Here is a 10,037-nt window from a genome sequence, read left to right as displayed (position 1 = left end):
GGGAGAACCACTTGAATCAGTATTCAAAAAGCTTGTAGCAAACAAAGTGATCACGGTCCCAGATTTTCCTCCATATGAACCAAAGGTAAAACCGAATTGGTGGAATGATGATGAATATTGTGAATTTCATAAGAGCAAGGGTCACAAGACAAGTAATTGCCATCGATTGAAAAACATTGTACAAGATCTCATTGACAGAGGAGATATTGAGATTGAGGGACATTCATCTAACCAAGAGCATGAGGTGTTTAAGGAACCATTCCCAAAACATGACAAGGGAAAAGGCAAAGTCACAGATGATCAAGCCAATTACACCAGAACATCTTACAATTATGATTCCACTATTAATCACATCTCAATGGACAATCATATTTCTACCATTACTATCAAAAATAAAAATCCTGAGAATCCTCCTCAGCGACCTAAAATTGTCCTAAAAGGTGTGGGATCTTCATCCGAAGCTACCTCTGAATGTCATGTTACAACCCGTCGAGGTAAGATCACATTGCCAGGAACCTCTTCTAAGAATACCAATCTTCCGTCAACTAAGCCTGAGTACGATCTTGTAGAGCAATTAGGGAAAACACCCGCACTCATCTCTATTCTTGAGCTCTTACGTATATCTCCTGCACATAAAGCTGTTCTTGACAAAACCTTGAGAGATACTGCTGTCCCTACGGATCTAAACGTGGATCAGTTTCAAGCCATGGTGGGATACCTATCCGTTCCACACTCCCTCACATTTACAGAAGCCGATGACGCCTCCATAAGTCAGCCTCACAATGCACCTCTACATATTGAAGCCTTCATACATAAACACCGAATAAAACGAGTCCTGATAGATGGAGGAGCAGGTCTTAATATTTGTACATTGAGCACCATCAGACAATTGGGATATTCTGACAAAGCTGTGAATGCTACAAACCAAATCACTATTAAGGCTTATGATGATGAAGAGCGCTCGTCCAAGGGCACGGTCATCTTACCACTCAGAATAGGGCCAGTAACAAAGGACGTGATTTGTCAAGTCCTGGATCTAGACCTCACGTATAACATATTGCTAGGACGTCCATGGATTCATGAAATGAGAGCGGTCCCATCAACATACCATCAGTGCATAAAATTTCCTCATAATGGAGTCGAGGTAACGGTCAATGGTGATCCAAATCCATTCATATATTGCAATAACTTGAGATCACATACTGAGATTATCATTCCCAGCAATCGTGAGGCTACTCCTTCTTCAGCATATATTGATCCTGATTCATTAAAACCCTCGACATCCAAACAAGGTGAACTTAGGGCCAAGTTTCAAGACAAAGGCATGGGAGAATACACTCTGAATCAAACAATGTTCTTACGACAAGTCATGAACTCCCCCAAGGAATATGGGAGACCACATCCAAATAAGCAAATCTCCATCATGCTCCTCAAATGGGATCCTACCGTCTTTCAAAAATGGGGTGAACTAGAGGAAGAAAGTTTATATAAAATGCTATATAAGGACGCTGAAGATGATACACATGATCAAATTATAATACCCTGTGAAAACTATGGTAAAGGTTTCAAAATTCTGCAGAGATTCGGGTATGATGGAAAAAGTCCTCTCGGACTACGCAAAGAAGGTGTCATGGAGCCTCTACAACCTGAGCTAACTACAAGAAGGGAACGCTCTAAGGGGCTTGGTTTTCTAAACCCCAAGATTCAACACAAGAGAACAAAACAGATATGGCGAGTCAAAGTGGCTGAAGTTCAACAAGAGGATAATTATTCCACAGACTCCAATGAGTGGGAATGGGGTTCAGACAAATCCTCCAGCGATTATGAACTTAATGAGACATTTAGAGAGCCAGATGAACCTACAGAGGAGGAGGAGTTTTACAAGAAATTCAGAGTTGGTCAAGAACCGACCCATAAGGATCCCGCACAAGCTTCGTTTCAGGGCCCTAGGTCAGGATCACATAGGATGAGGATACCTGTCCCTGAGGGTGCTACTAGTGATGATAATTTGGACTCACTCACGATCGACACTGATGAGGAGAGTGCCATTGACGACCTCGATGACTACCTTGACATACCTGAATATAACCACATCTTCACTATTAGCCTTGCGGATTCTAAAAACACTAAAGACCTTCCCCTCGTTCACCCCCAACTCATTGACTGGGATCAGGATGGACCACCACAGATTGATACATTTCAAAATGACGAAGCTATTGTGGATTATCTTGGCATTCGCGATGATCTTCCTCTTGGAGACCATAAAGCAGGATACGCCATAGAGCTAAATAACATGGCATACTTTGGTGAGGGTGTCGGGCCTTCTAGTCGCAAAAATGTGAAAATAAAGACAAAACAAGGGTCTTATGGCGAAAACCACACTGTGGCGCTCTCTGACTCTAAAAAAGTAAAAAGAAAGGACGTATCTGAGGGTGAAAACCTCTCTGAGGCGCCCGAAGATGGAAGGCTTGACATTCTCCCCGCATCATACGAGGAAAAATCATCCATGTTGGTAGAGGAGACTATAAAGACAAACATTGGTACAGCAGAGGTTCCACACAACATATTTTTGGCTCAATTATTGACAGAGGCCGAGAAAGCAAGGTTCATAAGCTTCTTTAAGGAACGACAAGTCAACTTCGCATGGTCTTATGCTGATATGCCTGGACTAGACCCCGACTTAGTAATGCATCATTTAACAGTCAAACCGGGGGCAAAACCAGTAAAACAGAAATTGAGAAAAATGCATCCACAGGTGGCATTATTAGTCAAGGCAGAGCTGGAGAAATTACTAGATGTCGGATTCATACGCCCAATTGATTATCCTGAATGGATCTCCAATTTAGTACCTGTCAGCAAACCAGATCGCAGCATCCGAATATGTACAGACTTCAGGGATATCAACAAGGCTTGTCCGAAGGATGATTTCCCATTACCAAACATTGATTTAATTGTTGATCTCACAGCAGGCCATGAGATGTTATCTTTAATGGACGGATTCTCTGGATATAATCAGATCAGGATTGTACCTGAAGATCAACATAAAACATCATTCACTTGTCCATGGGGAACCTTCTGCTGGAATGTCATGCCCTTTGGGCTGAAAAATGCAGGTGCCACGTATCAACGAGCCATGACGACTATCTTCCATGATCTCATGCATGTAAAGGTGGAAGATTATGTCGACGACCTTTTGGTTAAATCAATAGACAGAAATACACACTTGGACATACTTTCAGTTGCTTTTGATAGGCTGAAAAAATACAAGGTAAGATTAAATCCAAAGAAATGTGTCTTTGGAGTAACCTCCGGGAAGCTCTTAGGATTCATTGTGTCTAAAAGAGGAATAGAAGCGGATCCAGCAAAAGTCAAGGCTATTTTGGACATGCCGCCACCCAAGAACATCAGTCAACTTCGGTCTTTACAAGGGAGACTCCAGTCCATACGAAGATTCATAGCACAACTTGCAGATAAGTGTAATCCTTTCCAGCACCTGCTACACAAAAACATTAAGTTCAAATGGGACGAGAACTGTCAACAGGCTTTTCAGGCACTTAAAGACTATCTTTTGAACCCGCCAGTTTTGATGCCACCAATTCCGAATCAACCATTGCTACTTTACATATCAGCTACTCCAACAGCACTGGGGGCACTACTAGCACAGCAAATACCTGACGGCAAGGAAAAAGCAGTCTACTATATCAGTCGCACATTGGTGGGATATGAGCTCAACTACACACCAATTGAGCGTGCATGTCTCGCTGTGGTCTTCGCTTCACAAAAATTACGACATTATATGCTCACTCACAAGACCAAGTTGATTGCCAGAATTGATCCACTAAAATATCTGCTCAACAAAGCTACACTTACTGGGCGACTGGCCAAGTGGGTAATGATTTTGAGTGAATTCGACATTGAATACGTGGACAGAAAAGCAATCAAAGGACAAGCCATTGCAGATCAACTGGAAGATGCTCCCATGATAGATGATGTTCCTCTACAGTCAGAATTTCCAGATGAGTCCATCCTAACAATATCACCTGCAAAGCCATGGCAACTATACTTTGATGGCTCATACACACAGCACGGGGCAGGAGCGGGTATACTCTTTATAACTCCCCAAGGCGATTCTATACCAAAGTCATACCGCTTATCATTTCCTTGCACCAACAATATAGCGGAATACGAGGCATTAACAACGGGGTTAAGAATTGCAGTTCAGTGGAAGATCCAGGAACTTCGTGTTTTTGGCGATTCTCAACTTGTCATCCGTCAAGCAACTGATGATTATCAAACAAAAGACGAAAAGCTAATGCCTTACAAACAACTGGTAGATGATCTGAAACAACACTTTGCAAAGATAGAGTTTGAGCAGATACCAAGAGAACAGAATCGCGCTGCTGATGCCATGGCTACAATTGCTTCACTCATTGACCTACCACAAAATGAGACCTGTTATGAGTTCCTGGTTGACAACCTGCTGATTCCGTCATATGAAATCACTCTCATGGAAATGATATGTGTTGTTGGTCCTGAATCCCAGTTATATGGTTCCATATTCACATACCTTCGCGACAACATCTTACCTCCCGATTTATCAAACAACCAACGCCGCACTTTCATCCGCCAATCCTCCCGATACGTTATCCTAGCTGATATCCTATACCGACGAGGTCTAGATGGCACCCTCCTTAGATGTTTAGAGAGTGACGAAGCTCAGATTGCGCTACGAGAAGTGCACGAAGGGATATGTGGTCCGCATACTAGTGGTCCTACCTTGGCCAAGAAACTCATCAGGACTGGATACTACTGGCCTACTATGGAAAAAGATGCATATCAGTTTGTCAAGAAGTGTAAGCAGTGTCAAATTCATGGAGACCTCATACACGCACCAGCACAAGAACTACAGCCACTTGCATCTCCTTGGCCCTTTTGTCAGTGGGGACTCGATCTCATAGGCAAGATTCACCCTCCTTCTTCCAACGGACATAAATTCATTATCACAGCCACAGAGTATTTCACAAAGTGGATTGAAGCCGTGCCTCTCACGCAAGTTACTGGGAAACAAATCGCTACTTTCATCCTGAACTACATCATTTGCCGATACGGGATTCCTACTTCCATTATTACCGACAACGGGCGTCCTTTCAAGAATCAGGATGTTCGTGAACTCTGTGAGCGATTCCATATCTCTCATCGTTTCTCCACACCATATTACCCCCAAGGTAATGGCCAAGCTGAGGCGTCTAACAAAACAATTCTCAAAATACTTAAAAAGACAGTCGACGACGCTGGCCGTAACTGGCATGTCCAACTCAATCCCGCACTTTGGGCCTATCGTACCAGTGTCCGCACACCTACAGGAGCTACACCTTACTCACTTGTCTATGGCGCTGAAGCCATCTTGCCTATTGAGGTCGAGTTACCTTCTTTACGGGTCTCCTTGAGAAACATAATCAACGATGAAGACTACAGGGTCTCTCGCTTACAAGAACTAGAACTGCTGGAGGAACGACGACACACTGCTTTTAATCATCTCAAGGCTTACCAACAACGAATGAGTCACAGTTACAATCACAAGGTCAAGCCTCGCACATTTGAGGTAGGTGACTTAGTCCTCAGAGAGAACCCCAAGAATCAGCAAGATAGAGAAAAGAAGGGCAAATTTGAACCCAACTGGCTTGGTCCTTACATCATCACAGCAGCATATGGATCTGGGGCATATCAGCTCTCAACTACAGAAGGTGAATCTTTGGAGGATCCTATCAACAGCATGCACCTTCGCAGGTTCTACACATAAGCTCTTTTTGAGTATCCTAATGCAAAAATACAAAAAAAATTTTAAAACAAAAAAATCGTTACTTGGTGAAAACCTGGCAAACAGGCGCCTTGTGACAACAAAAAAAATTGCAAAATCCAAAAAAAGTAAAGAGAAATAATTTCGTCCAACGGTGAAAACCACTTCGGTGGCGCCCTGGGCAAGTACCATGGTGAAAACTGGGTCACCAGCGCCATGCGTAGGGACTTTGCTCCTCCCTCTTTCAGGATTCCCTTTCATTCTTTCACTTCGCACACAATCACGACCAATTCACTCACAATAAACTTACCCATTCCCATCATGGCTTGTTATTGATCTACCCAAGATTGGTCAGCCATTCATAATAAACCCTCCCTTTTCACTCTCTTTCCATCCATAATAAATCAGATCCTATCTGTGACTACGGCCAATTCCTGCGTCTAGTAATGGGTGTGGAACTGAGAACATCACATGTTTCGAGAAATACAGTTTCTTTCAGCTCTCTTCAGTCTATCCGCGCACAATTCGCAATAAAGCAACATTTTGCATCGCAGATCCGCAATAAAGTTCCATCTTCTCCACAATAAGGTATCAGTTTCATGGATTCAGTCAGTTTCCAAGGAGACACAGCAGCAACAATGGGCTTCAACAAAATCAAATCTTTTAACAGACTCAGACAACATATGGTTCAGTGCTATCTATCCTTTTTGTGAAAGTGAACATTGTGACCACAATCAAAATTTGACTTAAACAAGTGACAAGAGACACAAACTTGAGGACTACAGTGGATGTGGGTGTCGAGTCTTGGTTTTCTTTTGGTTTTATCTTTTTGGTGACATGTCTTTTAGCTTTTCCGGGATGTCTTTGACTAGAGATTCTATCTCCAGGATGTCTTTGACTAGAAAGGCGAGGATGGGGTATCGTCACTTATTTGCATTTGCTGTCTGTGGATTGTCTTTTAGTAATACTATGACTTGTCCAAGGATATGAGGACACTGTGAGTCTAGTGTGAACTGGGGCATTCCTTGTTTGTGACTGTCTTATCTCCATGCAAACAGGTACAATGACTTTCTGGGCCGAACATATGCCTCGATTGTCATAACCTATTCTGCCATAATAAAGCTCAATGATGATAACGCACAAGAAGCTCTTTCACGTTCATATCTTCTGTCTTCCATCCCCCTTTCTTGATTGACTTCCATTGTCCTTCTCGAGTCCGCGTAGCCCGCTATCACATGACTGAGTATAATGACACACCAAAAACATTTGCATTTCATATAGTTGCACCTGCATCACCACATATAAGCATTTCATACATATAGATATTATAATGGCATCACATCCTGCCTACAACACATGTTAGCACATCTCACATTTTCATTATGTAAATAATCATTTGCATCACATACATTTTCATTCGCATCATGCATCACATATACAACATAAAAGAACAAAAATATATGGCATTACATCATATAAGCATCCATATCATAAAACATGCATCACATAAGAACATCTCATCACATAAGGTACGCATGCATATAGCTGCCGCAAAAGATGAATCATCTCATATATATAATCAATCAAATGTGTCATAATACAATGATGTCAAAAGAATCATATGGCTACAAAAGAATCACCCGCAGGTGTCTACAATACAACAATGATACATCTACTGATACAATGGGAGCCCACTATAGCTATGAGGAACTCCCTCCCTCGGAGCCACCTCGCCTCGACGGAGTCTGAGCTGTAGATGGCTCTGCCCCTGGATCCCCCTGTCCCTCTGGTGGTGGTGGAGGCCCCATAACCCCACCGCTGGATGCCTGTCTCCTGCGGCTCCCTCCCGTAGCCGTCGCTGTGCGCGACGACCTCTGGAAGCTCCTAGCCCGCTGCTCTGCTGGCACGGCTGCATAATATAGATCCCTCCAGTAGGCGATCTCCTCTCCCGCTCGCAAAACATAGGCGTAGCCTGCCCCTGCATCCTCTGCTGCCCGCCTACCTGCCCTCAGAGCTGTCTCGGCCTCGGTATATCTCTGGATGGCCTGATCCCTCTCCCGCTCTGTATCTCGGACCCTGATCCTGAGGTGGTTCCTCTCTCGAACCAAATCCTCAATCTCATCTGCCTGGCCCTGGCAGATCTCCCGCAGCCTCACCACCTCATCCTCCTCGGAGTCTCCGCTCTCCGCCCCTACCTGTGGCTCCTCCTCTATAGGTGCCTGTCCCTGTGCCTCTGCCTGCACCTGTCCCTGTGCCTGTATAGGTACCTGTGGCTGTACCTGTCTCTGTCCCTCTGGCTGTACCTGTCTCTGTCCCTCTCTGGGACCCTGTGCTGCTGGCACCTGTAGGGGCAGTCCACCCCGTCCTCTCACCACTGGAGCTGCTCTCTCCTGACCTCCCTCCCTCCGAGGTGCTACCCGTCTCTCTCCCACCACTCCCCTCCGCCTCCGCCGGCCCCTACCTGCATCCCCTCCTCCCTCATCATCATCTCCTCCACCCTCTCCATCCACTGGCTCTGCCGGATCTGTCAACCTCGGAAATGGATGCTCTGCCCAGTACGCAGAGTACTCTGCGTCCATCCCTGCATCATCTACCTCTGGCCACATGTCCCATGGCATCGGCATCATCTCTGCTAGCTGCATCACTGCCTGATCATAAGATAGCAGTGGGCCAAACTGCACCTGATCTCTAACAGTACGGGCATACATACCCGAGCCTCGGGGCATCCTCTGAATCCGGCCATACTGCCTGCATACCCTATCCACCAGCTGTCTCTCTAATATATAGGGCGTCCGCCCAATCAGGTACCTGCTCCGGAAGGTGTAGGGCAGCTCCAGTGCATCGTCCCCCCACTCCTCGCACCCCAGGTACGGCCTCCAGATCACCATATCAATGTCATCAATGACTCTCCTCCAGTGCTCCAATCTCCCAATCCGAGGCTAGGATGTGATCATGGCATACAAATGAACAAAACTTTGTCCCTGTCCTCTGCCTCTGAAATGAATCGGCCTCGTCACTGGAAGGTGCTCATAGGCCCACACCTGCAATAGAGTCACACCGCAGCCCAGCCCCACTGATCCGTGGTATACAAACTGATGCAGCTCATAGTACAAATGTGCTAGGACACATGGCCCCCATGCATACCTAGTGTGCTCTGCCATCAGCGTCTCCAAGGCCCCTCCCCAGCCCACTGCCAATCCTCGTGTGGCCCTGTCTGGACACAGGTATCCACTGATAACTCCCCCAATAACTGCCGGCAATGCCAATCCTGTGGCAGTCATGGTGTCCCAGGCTACATGCCCTGCTCTCATCTCCAACTCAGGATCCTGAAAAACCCGTCTCAAGGCCTCCCTGTCACCGTCACGGTCGTAGGGGATCAACTCTCCATCAATGGGAACATGCAGTATCCTGTAGACATCCTCTAATGTCACTGTCATCTCACCCATCGGCAGGTGAAACGTGCATGTTTCTGAGTGCCATCTCTCGGCCAACGCAGTCAGCAACCCCATGTTTGCCCGAAACTCAGGCACATAGAGCATATATGTGAGACCCATCTCCTCAATGGAAATCATGTCCTGGATGGACAACTCTGGACGCAGTCTCTGAGTCGATGGGAGTCTCTCCCGTGACTCCAACATCGGCAAATACTCCTGCAGTCAAGCAAATCAATCTTGTCAGTTATCGTGGCATTCACTGTTTATCACAAAATGCTACTCGCTACCCAAATGCATATGGCTATCTACCCTAGTGACACTCCCTGTTCATCACAAAGTGTTGCTATTTATCCTAGTAGTGCTCACTGTTCATCACAAAGTATTACGAGTGTGACATTCCCTGTTCATCACAAAGTGTCACTCACATTTGCACTCCCTGTTCATCACAAAGTGCTGCATATCCTGGTGCTCCCTGTTCATCACAAAGTGCCTTGATCTATCCTAATCTTCCTAGAGGACCTGCTTGAGTGTATCCTCTTAGCAGCTTATCCAATCGACAGCGTATGTTCATCACAGAACTGCCGATTTGACCTAAAGGACTAAAACCATGCATTTAAACACATAAACGCACTTTTTCAACACACACGCGCTTTTAACTCATAAACGCGCTTATAGACTGCATAAACGCGCTTCTGCAACACAGACGCGCTTTCTAAACACAAACGTGCCTATGCCAGACACAAACGCGACCAGGGAACACAGACGTCCCTGCATGACATAAACGCTATTAAAAAACACAGACGCTA

Source organism: Cryptomeria japonica, chromosome 4 (assembly GCF_030272615.1).
Source record: "Cryptomeria japonica chromosome 4, Sugi_1.0, whole genome shotgun sequence".
NCBI classification, from domain to species: Eukaryota; Viridiplantae; Streptophyta; class Pinopsida; order Cupressales; family Cupressaceae; genus Cryptomeria; species Cryptomeria japonica.
Note: the sequence above shows the minus strand (reverse complement) of the source record.